This window comes from Polypterus senegalus, chromosome 3 (genome assembly GCF_016835505.1).
Source record: "Polypterus senegalus isolate Bchr_013 chromosome 3, ASM1683550v1, whole genome shotgun sequence".
Lineage (NCBI taxonomy): Eukaryota > Metazoa > Chordata > Cladistia > Polypteriformes > Polypteridae > Polypterus > Polypterus senegalus.
Window position 1 is genome coordinate 166,590,404 of NC_053156.1, and position 19,215 is coordinate 166,609,618.

At 38.5% G+C, this 19,215-nt stretch overlaps 1 long non-coding RNA gene across 1 annotated transcript; it reads left to right on the forward strand.

The window, feature by feature from the left end:
• The first annotated feature begins 275 nt into the window (after window positions 1–275).
• On the forward strand, window positions 276–5,536 carry LOC120526834. The gene is made up of 3 exons (XR_005633185.1): window positions 276–398; window positions 1,753–1,852; window positions 5,340–5,536. It is a non-coding gene; the product is annotated as an uncharacterized LOC120526834 (long non-coding RNA).
• The last annotated feature ends 13,679 nt before the right edge of the window (window positions 5,537–19,215 follow it).

Below are 19,215 nucleotides of genomic sequence, written 5' to 3' on the forward strand. Positions count from 1 at the left end.
ATGGGGGAAATTGCTTCGGTTCACGACCAAATCAGTTTAGGACCAGAGTTTTGGAATAAATTATGGTCGTGAACCGAGGTTCCACTGTACAATGTGAAAGTTTAACAATATAGTGTGTAAAAGGAGACACAACAATGTGAGAGGGTTGGGGCACCACCCACGTGACCCTGTAAAACTAAAGGTAAAAAAACAAAGGAAGCATGCAATAAATGCAGAGTAGTCTTTAGAGACTGGGGTTCTAATAGAACTGTTAATCATATGGCTTTCAGGCAGGAAAAGGTGGGTCTAGGACGGCATACAATGGAAGTGACATTGGAGGTGGAATGGCTGTCAATCTTCTGTTTTGCAGAGGCTTGGAAGAGAGAATGCATTAGCAAAGAGCACCAAACCTTCGGCAGGTAACTACCATCACCAGAACACACATGCAGGACAAGTGTATAAAGTTCAGTATATAATGCATGCATGTCACTACAGTGTGCATGCACCTCAATAAATAGTGTATGCATTTCTGTATAGCACATTAATTTCAGTGTATAGTGTCAGTGTTTCCTTATGCAGTGTATACGTTTCAGTATACAGAGTATGAATTTCACTACAGAGAATGCACAGTTAAAAATTTTCATCGATTTTCCAGAGAAGGCCCTGGACCTTTGAGGAGGCCTTACACTCTTTTCACAATGTTTGTGTCTCAACTTCACAACTTCCACAGCATCCCTGCAAATGTAAATGGTACTGTGGTCTGATTAACAAACTCTGTGATCAGCTTCTTGATTTGGCATCAAGAATTTGATTGTTGTAGTAGCACCACTGAGTCAGAAGGCCGGTCTGTTCATTCAGTGCATTTACATGCTCTTTATTAACTTGGTTATTAACAGAAACCTGGTTTCAAAAATGCATTGAAATGTCTTATTCTGCTTAGAGAACTCAGGTTATTGGTCTCTGAGAATCCAGCTTAACACACATTTCTCTGCAAGTAACCATTTATTTGGCCACGACCCTTAACTGGGTAACAGTTATGGAACTGGAGTCTGCCAATGTCCATTTGACTCTGTCAGCCTGTGCATATGTTAGCTATGAACATGCTTTCTACAGCCACAGGTAGAAAATGGTAAAAGTGTCCACAAGATTTATTTCTTGAGGCAAATGCAGGCGATCACATTATTCTTTCTCCTGGTTGACATAATCAGCTCCAATATTTCAGAAATCAATAAATTTATGGTGATGTGCTCAACGTACTGTGCAAAGCTCAGCATCACAACCTCAGGAGCATTGTTTGGAGTAAGGAGTTTAAAAATAACTTCTGTTACATAGTCTGATTACTTTTTAAAAATTTAAAAAATTAATTACATAATGCAATACTTTTCTTAGTAAAGTAAAAATATCTGCACTACTATTATCCCAGCAGCACTTAGTGTAAGGCAAAAAGCACACGTACCAGATACATTGCAAGGCTAAATGGCACGGAGAAGAAGAATCAGAGAGACAGAAACATATTAATAAAGTGTCAGTTTATTTATTTATTTTTTGCTATAGATATGTTGAAATACTGTTATTGTGTGACACAATGGCCAGTGTTCATATCACGGACTGTCGGTGGCTCAGGTCGAGGATGTAATTACGAAATAGATGTTATTTACAGCAAATAAAGAACTAAACATCTTGATAAAACACAAGACAATTATTACAGGCTTCATGCTTTTCATAACACTCTCCGTGGCCGATGATGACATTTCTTTTTTTTTTTTTACACAGTTTAATGATATCGGAGTGATTTTGCCAAAGAAGAACTCCATACAAGGATTCACACTTGTAAATTAAGGTTTTCAAGAAAGCAGGTTTTTGCATTAATCAGGTAACTACCCTTATCCCAGTTTTGTGTGTGTATATAAATGCACTGATTATTGTTGCCGACCAGGTCTATCATGGTGGTGTTATCAGCAAACTTAATAATGGAGCTGGAGCTGTGTTTTGGGCACACAGTCATAGGTGAACAAGGAGTGCACAAGGAGGACTTGGCACACTAATCCTTTGGGATGCCACCTGCGTAGAGGAAAATGTTCTGCCTATCCAAAATTACTAGGATCTGCCATTTAAGAAATCTAAAATCCAGTGCCAAGACGAGTAAAACAACTTTTCAAAGTTTGTACAGATACATTGTGAAAGTTTTCTATAATAAAGACACTTGACCAAACACATCACATAAATTATTGAATACATTGTTCCTGTTTTATTCTAAAATAATGCTCTTTCTAAAATAATAGCTGGAACAGCTTTCTATTTTGCTACCTTCATATGCTGTACAGTAACAGTTGGCATTTGTTAAATTAGTTTCTGCTTAGATAGTTACAGTGGGATTTGGCAAAGTTTTATAATATGCCTATAAAATTTTTAATGTACCTCAATGTATTGAACCTCCTTTGATCTAGACCAGAATCAGTCGAGAAATAGAATAAGCAATACTGTTAATGGGAAGCTTAGTTATTTTGTAACTGATTCCAAGAATTGTGATGTTATGCTCCACTCCAGGAAAAAAAATCCTTTTTTGGATACTGGTATTTTGTTGTTTTCATTAAATCTAAATTAGGCTATTACAAATCACTCTACCACATTAGATAATGCCAAAAGAATGGATAAACTTACCATTAACTGAAAATAATGTTAAGATTAATCAATTCATACAGTTGTTAGCTACACAAGAATAGGCATTTAAAATCTGTGTAAAAAGACAACCACGTGCATTTTTGTCTTAATGTAATTTAAACATTGACACTCATGTCATTTTAAACTTTTGCATATTGTTTTTTATATTGTTTTTATTATAATTTATATTTTAAGAGACGCAACCTACATTTCTTAAAATAAAATTAAATTCGGACAAAGGTGCTTCTGTGAACAGAGAATTTCTTAAGAATTGTGAGTGCCGATCCAAGCAACTTCCTTGATCTATATTAAGAAATACACAATGATATAATGGCAACATTCACATTACCAGACTAAAGTAACTAACATTTGATTTTTTTGTCTTAATGTGAGACATGTCTGATGTTTTCAGGGCTGCATGGATACAGTAATTTCAATCTTTTCAAATCAGATTTGAGTCGCTTTAATGTGTGGTAATAGATCACATATGTATCCAATTCCTGGTCATGCGACATGAATGAGAACAGTCAGAATGGAATTCATATGTTTTTGTGTCTATACGCATGGGCTGAGTGCTGCCATAATCAGCCAGCACCGGCAGCACAGCAAAACAACAATGGAGGAGAGCTACACTTATGACAACAGTAACATTCCCACCATTGTTGACTCCATTCTTGCACCCACACATCTCTTGGTGTAGCAGTGCCAGCAATTGCTGTGAAAACATCAAAAACTAGCCTTCTGACTTTTTCGTCTTCTCAGCCTAATCATGTAAATGTACTCCAGGGAAAAATGTGATGCATACCCTAGCTACTAGCACGTTCATTTTGTCGGTTTTAATAGCACAAGTTTTTATGTTGTTGGTAACGTACATGACTTGTGCACAAACGTATCATTGTGCGCATAAGTGGTGTTTTGAAGGACAGGTGCATTCACATTACAGTTAGATACAGGTCACTTATACTCATGAATGTGAACTGTCAAAAACAGGCAAATTCGACTTTTGAGCAATGGGGCCTGTAACGTGAAAACAGCCAATGATTAGCTATTGAATTTAATTTCAAAACACATGCTAGCTGGGAATGATGCAGTTTTTGGTGGTTAATGCAGGGTCACACATGTGCGCATCGGGGGCAGTCTAAGAGCTTAATTGGGAGTGAAGTACAGAGTCAGGGGTAGTTGATATGTGGTACTAATGCCTTTTCTTCCTCCTTCACCACCAGTAGGAAAAGCTAATTGAGACTCCTCCCACTTCTTCTCCATCATGCCCTCCAGCTCTGAAGCCCACTTCTTCCTGCCCCCTACCTATAAAATCCCAAGCTTCCTCTTCCCTCCTCAGTCTGTATTTTGACTCAGCCTTTTATGGCTACTTGTTTTTTTATTTTTTTTGCTGTTACCTACAGTATCTGGGGTGGCATCCCCCAATTCTTTATATTTGTTGTTTGTACTTCGTTCACAGTAGTAAAACAAAAAATAAAACTATTGCATAAGGAAGCATCAATTACACCACACACTAGCCTCATTTACACATGACAATTGTTTGTAATGACAAATATATAAATAAGAGAATACGCATTACATAAAGGACCTTATATTTTATAATGGGCACAGTCATTAGTCTCATGGCTCCAGTGATCTGGATGTCATGGAGAACTTTACATGTCAGTGGATGTGAATAAGTGCTTGAGTGTGCTTAGAAGTGGACTGGTAGTCCATCTAACTTTGTTTGCTGTTTTGAGTATGATGCTCTCAATATAAAATTTTTTTATGAAAAGCTAGATTCCAGAAATACATGAATGGATAGATTAACTGATTATTGCTAGTGTTTTAATACTACATAATTTCCAAAGAATGGACATCTTATTAACTATTTATGTTGCACCATGTCTAAACATTTTGATATATTCTCCTGCTTATTTTTAAAAATATACAGTATGGTGTAGGTGGCACACAGGATTGATGGGCATCCTGGCCAGGAGGCAAAAAGATCCCTTAACCTGACAGGAGGCCCCGAGTGAACATAAAGGCATCCCGACCAAGAGAGGGAAGGTCGCACCAGGATTAGGCAGCCCTAATGAATAGACGGACATCCCAACCAGAACTGATGGTTCTTTACCTGGGAGGAGAACTCCAAATAAATGGCCAGGCATCCCAACCAGACAATGGGTTTAATACCTTCCCTGGCCACAATAAAAGAGGACAGGAAGGACCAAGCTGGGGGATGTTTAATTCCAGGCATTAAATGGAAGGAAAAACTATACTGAGTATACCACATGGCAAAAGTCTGAAGTTAGAATGGAATCAGGAGATGGGAGTTGATAATCTAAACATTAACCCCAGAAAATTGAGAATCTGAGACAAGCTCAGAATAAGAAATGAAATCAAGGTTAATGGAATACTTTACCAAACAAGTATATTTTCTTATATGTTACTTATATGTGTTTTGTAGTGATGACCAAGAATAACATTTACTCTCATGTTTTCATGCAAAAGAAAGATAAAAAAGTTCATGATATAATACAAGCAAATGATGACCAATACTGTAGAATGCCAAACAATATGAAAAACATTAATGGAAAAAAGAATCTGTTACTAATGTCTCATAACTTGTAATGTCATTTATAAAGTTGTTTGCTTACAACATGCAAAACACATGCATTTTTTACTAAAATATTGTTTAATAAATTCTTCATTAACAGGTAATGCAAGCCACACGGGACTGACTTCTGGATTTAAAGAGAGGACTGTTGACCAATGAATGACGTGTAGAGGCACAGCTTCAATTCAAAAACTCAGTCTCATGTGCTTTATGTTTCCAGTGTTTCTGTGCCTGTAGCTGATTAAAATTTTATTTACCGTCATACATTGTGCTTCTGTTGGTGTGCTCTGTACTTAATGTGTGGCTAGTAGGGAAGTAGTGTTAGTCAGGGCCCCCTTAACAGCATCAGCTGAGGCCCCTGTTTTGACAGCAAAACAGAAACATACATAGGCATCAGAAGCATCCTGGGCCCTAATGCTCCTGGGGCCCCCAACCACTTCCCATTGTGCATATACATTAAGAAGGTCCTGGGGTTAGCCAATCACACTGCAGATCTTTTGTTCAGTTTGTTTTTCTTTTTTTTTTTTTGCTGCTCTAGGGATCGGTAGTGTATATTATAATCATGCCATCCCAGATCTGGAAAAGGGTCTCAAGGAGCGTACAAAGGAAATGGATTGTTGAGTACAAAAATACTATAATAGACCAAAAATATTTTTTTGGGTTATGCTGGAAATGTGCAGAAATCTTTGAAGTGTTTTCTGAGGAAAATTAAAATGTGTTGAAAGCTTAAAAAATACTTTTAGTCTCTGGTGAAGCCAAGTCTGAAAATAAGAATTTATTCATATTTTACATTCAATTCTGAGTATAAACAAAATATCTCCTGAACATTTCATTTGTTACCTCATAATTTGGTAATGTCTGCCTTTAATAAATAATTTGAATCATGAATTATGGTGACATTTCATTAACTTTTTTTGGTTATTTTTGTGAGTCTAAGGTATACATCTGGCAAAACATTAAGAAATATTCAAATTCATGATGCTCATTATCTATATATATAATTCACTAAGGCAAGACAACCATGAAAAGCACGCCGGAAGGGGCGTGGATTCACTAAGCCGCCGACAAGTGAGACACCTATGGCGCACACAGGATGGAGCCACGCCCACCAACTCCAAGACCATTGGATACGATGACAACTCGCAGGGCCACGCCCACCAACTCGGACGTGACGACACAGAAAAAATGGCGTCATTTATGTTCGTCTGTCAAAGACGCCACATGCAGTGCAGGTCAGGTTAATGTCACGTACCTCCGAGCTACGTTGACTGTTCATAGAGGCATGTTTCTCGTGGAGGTGAATCAGTTTGCGAGGGGTATCCCATGGGATCCTTAAAACAATCCTTTAAAATTGAGGTTAAAGCACAATGAAGGAATCAGTCTTTAAAAACCAATAAGCCCTGTGCCTCTGTTTCATTACCGTCTCACCTGCTTCACCAATGCAGGCCCTGCAACAGTCGAGACGCTCTGTCAGCAGCTGACCTTCTCTGTGCCTGACCGGTTCACACAATGGCAGCGCAAGAGAAAGCCGCGCCAGAGACAGACAGAGGCACACACACAGGAAGCTGGTGGGCGGCTCTCCGTGAGTTTCTCTTGCGAGCGGGCACATGACCAGGCGGTTTGTATGCTTCGAGAACGAGGCTGGACGCGGCTTGCGACCGGGCACATGAGCAGGCAGTGTGTATGCTTTGAGTGTGAGGGTGGACGCGACAGGACCATCTAGGAAAAATCATGTCGCGGATGTGATTCTCTGTATGCAGTGTGTAAAACAGTTTGTTTGTCGCAGATGTGAATCGCTGTATGCGTGTAGAACAGTTTGCGGGCGTGTCCCTGTGTCTTTCCAGAAGTGTTCAACCATCAATAAATAATTATGAGGCGTTTGTTATGCCGCGGGTTCACTATTGTGTTGTGTTTTGCTCTCTCTAGAGTTCCATCTTTTCATTCACTTACTGTTGTATTCTCACACTAACCTGTTTTAGACAACCTTGTCTTTCCAGAAGTGTTTACCATTCAATAAATAATTATGCATGAGATTGAGCGTGTGTCTAGGCGTGGGTAAGCCGTTGAACCCCATTCGGGCTGCAAACCGTGGAATTGCCACTAAGTGCGACTCATACGCTCCCACTGTTTTCGCCCCTACCCTTTGTACACACCCCCCCACACGCTTGACTGTTAATAGAGGCTGTTTCCTGCGAAGGTGAATCGCCATATGCAGCGTGTAAAACTGTTTGCGAGGGGTATCCCATGGGATCATTAAAACAATCCTTTACAACTGAGGTTAAAACACAATGAAGTGAGCAGTCTTTAAAAAACGAGTTTTCGGTTACGACGCGACGCGCGTGCAGCATAGCAAAGTGTTGTACACGTTACATAGAGCAATTCGCATCCGCGACAAACATGCGTCTTCTTAGATGCTCCTGCACTTTGTACACACCCCTCTCCCACCTCGCTGCGCCGCACGGACGATTGTGTGTTGGTTCGTTCCGCACATTGTTACAATGTTGCTTTTCTTGCTGATTTATTACATTACCGATTTTGCAAATGTTAAATTTTCTCCCTGTGCTTAAAAATTATTAAAAAACCGGCCTGATTATGCGGCGTATGGTTGGCTAGTAAAATTATATTTATTTTTTCAGCATATTGAGAACTAAAATATTCACAAGAAATCCATTTATAATTGCATTAAAAAGGGTTTGTCTATGGCATGATAGCTAAAAATAAAGACCTCTGTAGTGTTAAGTAAAACTTGTATAAATTTTAAATATAAACAGTATTTAACTTTTCAAAAATAGTAAATAAATGAATGAGGTAAAAATAAATAAACATATTCATTTTTACACATCCCATGCCACAGGACAAATTTATTTATATTCATTTGTACATATATTATGACCAGTAGAGGTTATTTCAGAAACAACCACCATCACACAAGTTTCGATACAATGACAGATTTATTTTTTTTTAATTATTACCTTATAAAAAAAAGCTTTCTTAATAAATACAAACACAATTCCAATGCAATTCTTCTCCTTCTCTTTTCCTCCCTCTCCTTCCACTCCTCCCAGGAAAGCTTTGTCTGTCCTCCACTTCTGACTCCAACTTGCCTGCACGATGTTGAGCAGCTTGCTTTATTGTGGACCCAGGAGTAGTTCTGGGGGTAGGGCATAGCCCGTTGGAAGTACTTCTGGATCTAATGGAAGCTCCACAAAGTAGGGATTATTAATCCTGGCAGCTCTCTCTGTCAGCTCCCACGGAACTCAACAGGGTTGCCTCTTGGCGCTAGTGGTCCCAGCATGCACTGAGGGTGTCCATGTGGGAATCCTAGCCCAGGGATGCTGCCCTCTAAACATATTGGGTGAACCACTAGAGAAGAATTGATCGTCTCCCCCTGTCCCTCCATTACACTGGCCTCCTGGCCATTTATGGAACTTCGGTCCATCCCTGCGGAGATGTCATTATATTCAGACTCGGGCTGCAACCTCCTGGCAAAGGCAGGTAAGGTAATAGCTTGCCTTTCTTCTCAACCATCCAGTATGGTGGCTGCCCAGCCAGGTAATGAATGATGCTCCATCCTGATTAAGACACAAGCCCATGCCTGCTGTCCAGCACAATATCAATATACAGTATACTGATGTGCATGTGGAGCATCCATGAATTCTGAAAGACAGTTGAATTGCATCTTAGAAGGAATGTGGTGCAGGACATCCAATAAGTGAATCAGTAGACATTCCCAGTGATTCTAATATAAAACTTTGGAAAAAAGACATCTGAAAGAGTAAATACAGCAATTGTGAAATCACCTTCATGAACAGATGGCGCCAAATTAGGCTTTGGCTCCCAGTGATGCTACATTTGGTGTGATAAACAGTGGATGCATATTTTAAAATTGTCTAAATATCTGTTTAACAGTCCTTATCTACATTAAAGCCAACTTGTCTTATTTCCACTTTGTGAACTTCAGATTGAGTAACATTAGTTTAATCTTTTCAGAACGGTAAAGCATTTTAAAACTGAACACTGGGACAATCTTCAGATGAAATATTGGTTATTTCCAAGAAAAGCTGTTAATCCTTGACAGTGAAAATTTCAATATGGCTAAGGTGAAATATATGACTGACTAAAGGTTATAAGAGCAAACCCACCACCTGCTATAAATGTTGCAATATTTTTGGCATTTGTATGACATGTTTACTCTTTACTCATCAAAGGGTAATGAAATCAAAATTGTGAAGAAGAGAATGCAGGCTTTAAAGTTCCAAGAATATCAGCAAAAGAATGGACAAATTATTACCAGAAGAAAACCACAACAGACACATAATTTACAGTGAACTCAGAATGTATTCCAAGCCCTTCAATTTCTGCATACTTTATTGTGCTCTAGATTTCATTTTAAATAGATACATTTGCCAATAACCCATAATGAAGGGATAGCAAATTTATTAAAAATCATAAACTGAAATCTCTCAATTTATATAAGTATTCAGACCCTTTGCTGTAACACTCCAAATTGTAGTCAGATGTGTCCTGTTTGATTTAATTATCCTTGACATGTGTCCAGAACTTGATTGGAGTTCTCTTGTGGCAAATTGAACTATTTGCACATTGTTTTGCAAGCAAGGCACACTCCTGTTCAGTCCTGTTTACACTGCATGTCAGGACAAAAGCCAAGCCATGAAGTTCAAGTAACTCTGAATAGACCTCCATGATCAAATTGTGGTGAGGCATAGATTAGGGCAAGGGTATAAAACTATTTCTAAACTTTAAGTGTTCCCAAGAGCACAGAAACCATCAGTAATTATTAAATTGCAAGAAGTTTGGAACCCCCAGGATGCTTTCTACACTTGGTCATCCATCCAAAGTAACCAGGCAAGAAGAGTAATAAAAATATATAAATAATCCATCCACTCATGCATTTCTTAACACACTTATCCTGGGCATAGTCATCGGGTAGCTGGAGCCTATTGTACACAAAAATATAAATAAGTTATATTTTGGTAGGGGGGCACCATAGTTCAGTGGTTAGCATTTCTGCCTCAAAGATCCCGGTCCTGGATTTGAACTCTGTGTTTCTGACTTACAAGGGATGGTGTGTTCCTGCCTTGCACAAAGCTCTGCCCTCAACAAAACTCAGTTGGATTAAGTTGCTGTAAGAATCTGATGTATGTTATAATTTGGTGAGCAGAAGCAGTATACATTATTATTCATCCTCTGAATTGGTTGCATTTGTCTTTATGGCTTAAAACTTGCCAATGTTTCCCTACTTTCATGAAATTTAAGTTCAATATAAATTTAGTAGGCATTAAACAAAAACTCTCATCTCTAAATATTATAAAAATCATTTGATAAATCAAAGAGGAATTTACAATCATTGGGTCTGTTTTAAAAAGACAGAGAACATTGTTTCTTGCCAAAATGCTCCATCTTAAGATACTAGACAGAAAACATTTGTTCTCCAAAAGTCATCATCTCCATCCAGGACAGGCACCTCACCTCAGTTTGTGAACCTCTGATAAATGTACTTATCTTCTTACATGTCAGTCAGTGGTTTTCTTGGGGTGAGGCACAGCATCCATCATTGAGAAATAACTTATAGGGGTTCGTTTTTCATGTAAACTAATAAAAGGAGATGCAGTGAAGAAATGTGCCAGCTTACAATGCCTCCACAAGGCCTCATCTGGAATACTGTGTGCAGGTTTGGTCTCCAGGCTACAAAAAAGACATAGCAGCGCTAGAAAAGGTCCAGAGAAGAGCGACTAGGCTGATTCCAGGGCTACAGGGGTTGAATTATGAGGAAAGATTAAAAGAGCTGAGCCTTTACAGTTTAAGCAAAAGAAGACTAAGAGGTGACATGATTGAAGTGCTTAAAATTATGACGGGAATTAGTACAGTGGATTGAGATTGTTATTTTAAAATGAGTTCATCAAGAACACGTGGACACAGTAGGAAATTGCAAACATTAGGAAGTTTTTCTTTACACAAAAAATGATAGACACTTGGAATCAGCTACCAAGTAGTGTGGCAGACAGTAAGAATTTAGGGACTTTCAAAACTTGACTTGATGTTTTTTTTTGGAAGGAGTAAGTGGATAGGACTGGCGAGCTTTGTTGGGCTGAATGGCCTGTTCTCATCTAGAATCTACAATCTAACGTCTAATATCACATGCCAGGATTTCTTTTTTAAGCCTTCCTGATTCCAGTACTTACTTTAGGTGTTATACTTTACCAATACACAATACACTAATACAGCACAATTGCCCCTTCTAGCTGATGAACTGATACTTCCAAATGAAAAATAAGGTAAAAGAATGACATGTGAATCTTTACAAGTTAGTGTCCTATTGAATACCAAAGGCTTTATAATTTCCGCCTAGTGCTCCATAGACCACCAAAGATCTTAAAAACGGATCTATGAAAATATTTCACTTTGCCTCAGTACTATTTAAATATAAAGTATGGTTCCTTTGTCTGTCTAATAAAATGTTAGGTGATTTTGAGCAATTGCAGCTTGAGGGCAGACACTATGAGGTTATAACAATCTGACATAAATGATTTAGTGATTACTTTTTAAACATGTGGTTTAAGTGTAACACCTTTTATTTTTCATTTCTTTAATAGTAATAATATTCATGAAAAGCTTCTTCATATTATGCAACTGGAAGGAAGTGCATTCTTCTGATCTTGTTACAAAAAATCTTTGCTTCTGAAACCCAAATAATCCATATTATTCTCTTTTGAAGATCAGAGAAATTCATTATATTGAACTGCAATGTGTTATTTTGTTTTGCTCAATTTTTACAAATATCCATCCATTCATTAACAAGCCTGGGTTCAGGAAATCACCCTTGGACAGTCACACACAAGACACACTCCCTCACACATACACACACCGACACATAAGCTCACTCCTGCTTGTCCAATTTAGAGTCACCAAACAACTTACACATGTTGGAAAATGGAACATAAAGAAGAGTATCCAGAGAATAACTCCCATGCACACAATTAAAATTTGCAAATTACATATCCAAGGACTCAGACTTTTCATGGCAGTAGTGCTAATCATTGCAGCACTATATTGCCCTTAGTATACCATACCTAATTCTACTTTCTTTTTATATGTGATTGTATTATACATTTATCAAGTTCACTCTTGTACCTCCACAATTGTAAGTTCAAGTCCAGGGCCAATCATTGTTCGTTATCTCATGTTTGCATGCATTTTTCTCATGATATTGTCATTTTATCGCCATATGTTAGAATGACTGGCACTTGGTCCTCTGTAAGTAAATATGTGTGCGAGCGTGTCATGCTTGATCCTGAGATAGATTCCAGAAGTTGCATTTCAAATTCTCAATGTTAAAAGAAAATGCCAGGTAGAGATATGAAAGTGTTTGTAGTCATTTTCAACGGTACTATGTTTTCCCAACCTGATCGATATTAAATGTAATTTTTGTATACAACATTGCAGAACAAGCTGAATTCTACTACTTAGATGGCTTTTCCGTGTGTTGCTCTCCATCTTGGCCACGGTTTACAAGATATATCACACTTCCACTGTGAGATTTATGCATATGAATGTGTATTGTTACTTATGGGCATCTGAGGATCATCCTCCCAGCTATGTGATACCACCCCAGGTTGAGAAAGGGCCCTGACAATAACCATCTTGTCTTTTTCTTTATCCAAAGTACTGAGAAAATGCCCACTAAGGGCAACTGTCTCCACCCCTTCCGGTCCCTGGGCTACAAAAATGCAATCTCTGGGAAGGAGGCATCACTTCTATATAAAACAACCAGTGCTAAGGAGCTCCACGAATTACCCAAGGCAGACCAGCAAGCCTGATTAACTTGAGCCATTTTATTTGTGCGACTGTTCTTTTGTTTCCTTTTTAAACCATTGTGCGTTTGTTTTGAACAAGAAATAAATGAGGACAGCTGAATTGGCACCCAAAAAATTCTCTCTTTGCAAGCTTGTTATTCCCTCAGGTGGCCACAATATGTATGCAATGTATTTAGTGCAAGACACCATTTGAAGTAGCAGGTAAAATGTGAAAATGAAATGCTGTGTAAGATGTAGCATACGATGACACAATTTTCTGGTGAGCAAGAGTACAGTTCATTTTAACACCGGAATTTAGTCACAAGTAGATGTACCACCAGTGTTTCTAATAATAGTGTAGTTTTTATTGAATATTATTGATAGTTTTTGAGGTATTCTTTGCATCATTTTGTTTTAAACCTGACAACAGAAATGATTCACTCAGTTGTGAACACTACAAAATGAAGTCATTCTGGCATCTTCAACCAGGCAACTTTGGATAAAACAGACTTCTAACAGCATGTTCCTTTTATGTATGCAGCAAGCAGAACCTGCTGTATTCACATGTAATGCCTTTAAATATAAACCCATGGTACATCTGGACAGGTCAAACCATCTTACTGCCATCTACAAGTCTGTAATTGGCAACAGCAACTCTTCATTATCCAGGCCAGAAGTTCCCATGTGTGTTTAGGGAGGTTTTTGTTTGGTTATTTTATATATAAAATATATATATATATATATATATATATATATATATATATATATATATATATATATATATATATATATAAAAACTGCTCCAAAAATTAAAGGGACACTTTGAAAACACATCAGATCTCAATGGGAAAAAGAAATCCTCCTGGATATCTGTACTGATATAGACTGGGCAATGTGTTAGGAATGAAAGGATGCCACATCATTTGATAGAAATGAAAATGATCAACCTACAGAGCCCTGAATTCAAAGACGCCCCAAAAATCAGAGTGAAAACATTATGTGGCAGGCTAGTCCATTTTGCCAAAATTTAATTGCAGCAACTCAAAATTGTACGCAGCACTTTGTACGACCCCTGTGTTCTTGTATACATGCCTGACAACATCGGTGCATGCTTCTAATGAGATGACAGATGGTGTTGTGGGGATCTCCTCCCAGATCTGGACCAGGGCATCACTGAGCTCCTGGACAGTCTGAGGTGCAACCTGGTGGCATTGGATGGACCAAAACATAATGTCCCAGAGGTGTTCTATTAGATTTAGGTCAGGAAAGTGTGGTGGCCAGTCAATGGTATCAATTCCTTCATCCTCCAGGAACTGCCTGCATACTCTCACCACATGAGGCCAGGAATTGCCGTGCACCAGAAGCCACTGTACCAGCATAGGGTCTGACAATGGGTCCAAGGATTTCATCCTGATACCTAATGGCAGCCAAGGTGCCTTTGTCAAGCCTGTAGCGGTCTGTGTGATGCTCCATGGATATGCCTCCCCAGACAATCATTAACCCACCACCAAACTGCTCATGCTGAATGATGTTACAGGCAGCATAATGTTCTCCATGGCTTCTCCAGACCCTTTCACTTCTGTCACGTGCTCAGGGTGAACCTGCTCTCATCTGTAAAAAGCACAGGGCACCAGTGGTGCATCTGCCAATTCTGATATTCTATGGCGAATGCCAATGGAGCTGCATGCTGCTGGGCTGTAAGCTCAGGACCCATTAGAGGTCATGGGGCCCTTGGGTCACCCTTATGAAGTCTTTCTGGTTGTTTGGTCAGAGACATTCACACCAGTGGCCTGCTGGAGGTCATTTTGTAGGGTTCTGGCAGTGCTCATCCTGTTCCTCCTTGCCCAAAGGAGCAGATACTGGTCCTGCTGATGGGTTATGGACCTTCTATGGCCCTCTTCAGCTCTCCTAGAGTAACTGCTTGTCTCCTAGAATCTCCTCCATGCCCTTGAGACTGTGCAGGGAGACACAGCAAACCTTCTGGCAATGACACGTATTGATGTGCCATCCTGGAGAAGTTGGACTACCTGTGCAACCTCTGTAGGGTCCAGGTATCGCCTCTTGCTACCAGTAGTGACACTGACTGTAGCCAAATGCAAAACTAGTGAAGAAACAGTCAGAAAAGATGAGGAGGGAAAAATGTCAGTGGCCACCACCTGTTAAACCATTCCTGTTTTGGGGGTCATCTCATTGTTGCCCCTCTAGTGCATCTGTTGTTAATTTCATTAACACCACAGCAGCTGAAACTGATTAACAACCCCCTCTGCTACTTAACTGACCAGATTAATATCCCATAAGTTTCATTGACTTTATGCTATACTCTGTTTAAAAAATTAAAAAGTGTTCCTTTAATTCTTTTGAGCAGTATATATATTATAATAAGGAGACATAAAACACAGATTTGTTGATACAACCTAGGTAATTATGTGTAAAATATAGCACATCTTTACAGACTGAAGTCCAATACAGAACTGAGGGAAGGAAGTGGTGTATTCATTTATAAAGAGTATTGACAGGAAGGGCCAGATCCAGGAGGGTGGATACTGGAGATTACATCAATGATAGTAGGGTTGTTAGTCAGCCAGTCTGCAGAGAAAGAGAAAAAGGATCAGAGAACGGCTCCAAACACTAGTTCAGTAGGTAGTCACATTCACACAAGCCTGTAAGCTGTCTCCAATGCTTATGAACGTGACCATATATATATATATATATATATATATATATATATATATATATATATATATATATATATATATATATATATATATAGTAACCACCAGGGGTGCCACTAAGTCACAAAACACAGACACAGTAGTGCCCAACATGATTCTGAATTTAAACAAAGAATATTTATTCAGTCAAAGCACTCTTCCAGTAATCACCCACTTAAAGATCAACCACTATACAAACAAATGAATCAAATTCTTCCTTCTCCTCTTCTCCAGCTGAATGTTGTCCAATGCCTCCCATCTCGGACTATCTGATGTGAGGACGCAGGCTCCTTTTCAAGCCTGGCCTGGGGATGCTTCCAGTGCCACAGTGTGTCCTCTTGGAAGCACTTCCAGGTCATACAGAAAGCAGGGAGGTCCTCCTCCAACAAAACCTTGTACCGGCACCCAGGGACCCAAACACAGTTTCTCTTTCAGACTCCAACTCACAAACACCACTGTGGATGTCCAAATTGTGCTGCCACAAGACGACCACTACCACCTGTCCTATAAGGGATGGAACTGCTCTCAGCTTACCCTGGTTCAGCAATTATATTATTCCAGCTGGGCACAAAGTCATTTCCTCATAAAGCAGGCCAATTCATCTATCCTTCTGTTCTGGGCTCCCATCCGGGTGAGAAACTATCCCCTGTCATGGCCAAGATACCTGTTAGTCTACTCAGGCACCTACAATATATATGTACTGTATACTTATTTTTCTTCGCTCGAGCTTCTGTAAAGTTTTAATTTAATTTTGGGAACAAATAAAGTATATTGTGAAACTTCTGAACTCTTTGAGACGACACCCAGAAGCGCGACTGCAGCGTCTGTTTAGAGTTCCTTACAGATTCGCAGAGGCAGAGAAACAACTTAAAGCTAATCGCTGCCACGTGCAAATCCCTGGTCACCCGATGGGTGATGAAGGGAATATTATAACTTGGCCACTGACCTGGCCCCGACCCTACCTGTTTTCTGTGTCTGTGTATAGTAGAATGGTAGATCCTGCCACAATAAATAGTCTTGCGGTTCTTGTTTCATTTTGAATAAAGCTGGTTGTGATAAAGTACTGGGACTCAGCCTTGTCTTTAGGGTGCAAGACACCGACTCACGCGTCACAATATCTAATCCAATGTAATCTAATTTAACTTAATGTTTTCATTTTTAATTTGAAACCTAAAACAGAAATTGTTGATTGATTTATTGATTAACCAATAAATCAAACTTATTTCCATAAATGGATGTCCTTAAGAGAATGGAAGTTTTTTTTATTCTGTCTATTAAGAATAAAAGTGATACAAAGCTTAAGCAAATATGAAATTATTTAAAAATCCATAACTATAAAAAGAAACTTCCCCTCATGGAAAAACACACAGTCCTATATAGGAGAGCTTTGCAGAAACAAGAATACAATAACAGTTGCCCAGTCATACTGAGGGAAAGGAGGTGGTCATAACTGCCCACCATAGCTGTAATGCGAGGAATGGAAAAACACCATTAAAATTGATTGGAGACTGGGATGAAACAGGAAAAAGAATGAAAACATTTGAGGTGTAGTATAAATAATATTACAGCAGAGGTCTAGAAGTACTATTTTGAAGCACATGCCATTCCACTTATCAGTTACAGAGCCGGACACCCCTCCAATTCTTGCGGCTCAGAGCTTTAAGAGCATAAAGTTGCAGCAGGATGATTTCCATTGGATAAATAAGAAGGGATTAGTGAAAATCCACCAGGAGGCATTACATTTTTTGCTGGAAGCATCCCCAAAGCAAACACTCTTTGCTGTATAATTGCAAAGGAAACAGTAGAGAGATCCAATAAAAGAAAGACATGTAGTTATAGGAAGAATGGAGTTCAGAAATTTGAACCTTTTTAACCAGAAGATTGAAAGCAGGTGGTAGTCCCAAAATATATGCATCATGGTACCTGTGGTCTCTACCTGGCAGAAGGGTCAGCAGGGATCTTGAGTCAGGCCTATGGTACAAGAAGGATAGATTCAATTTAATAGATTCTAGCACAGTAAATACTAAACAAAAAATCCAATCTTCGTATGAGAATGAAAGGAGATTTTCTGCATGCCTTTGTAAATTTAATTGTCAATGCTGTTGATTTCTTAGAAACCAATTTATGCGTGTTTGGCAAAAAAGGAGGATTTTTATGCCCACAGTCCATGAACTGCAAGTGACATTTATGATAATAGGATCTATGGATATAAAAAAATCAGATATAAAAAATGTTACATTCCCATCAGGAGAGTTTATTAAACATAAAAAACAGAAAGCTGAACAAAATGGGATTGTATTTAGCTTAATATATATTTCATACCCAAATTTAACAAAATGTATTATAAGAAAACATGGGCATATAAGATTAGATTATAAAAGTTAATTCTTCTAATATAAATGCAGGTTATTTGAGATCAGTAATGATAATACAGAATGTAGAACAAGATGTAAATGTTTTGAAATGGGACAACACTGAGTTTAATCAGAAGACAATTCTGTTGTCACAGAAACCTACCAGAGGTTCAGAAATGTTGTATATTTATTGATGTGCCCCATCCCAAAATTTCATTGTACAATACCCTCAAAAATTATTGAGCGTAAACATAATATTAGAAGCGGGTCTGTTAAATAATTGCACACTCCTGTTAATATTGCTGCCTATTACTGCAGGGCCACTGAAGACTGGACATGTGGTGGACCAAACAAAGAACTGTAGTTGTGTTAGAAATTGCCTGACACTAACGCAGGGATTACAATAAGGAATTTTGGGGTTTTAAATTGAGAACAGTGGCACCTACTGGAATATGATTTTTTTTTTTTAATGAATGTATGTAAATTACTAATTAGTTTATGTTTGCTTTTGTTTTGTGCAATAGTAACGCAGTATATGTTTATATTCAAAAAAGTCTGTGTTAGCCCTAATTTGGGGTGTTAATAAGAAATGTTAAGATTTACTTCATGAGATAGAACTCTATAATAAACAAGAATAGTTGCATCAGATGTTTTAAATATTAAAATATGAGCTTAAATGTAAAAATCTAAATATTCTCAATTTTAATTGAGCTCTTGTTCTTCTTAGTGCCATTGAGACACAATACATTACGACTGTCAGATTGCGGGACCCTCTTGGAGATTTGTCGCCGAAAATAATAGCAGAGCAATGACGATTGTCATGGCAACTCATCGAGAGACACTTCACAAACCATTCGTGACCCTTTCTGATTGAATATAGTGGTGAGTCACGAATCAGCATGAACCCATAGGTGGCAACCTGCTACCCATTTTTGGGTCTTGACCCATAGTTTAAGTAGCCATGGTCTAAAGCAATATTCCACAGGCTTGTGTTTGAAATATGTTATTTTTAAGCTTCTGGGAATGACTCTTAGAGAGATAGAACCACCAATAAAGAATCAAATATTAAAAATATTATCATATTTGCAGGGGCAGTT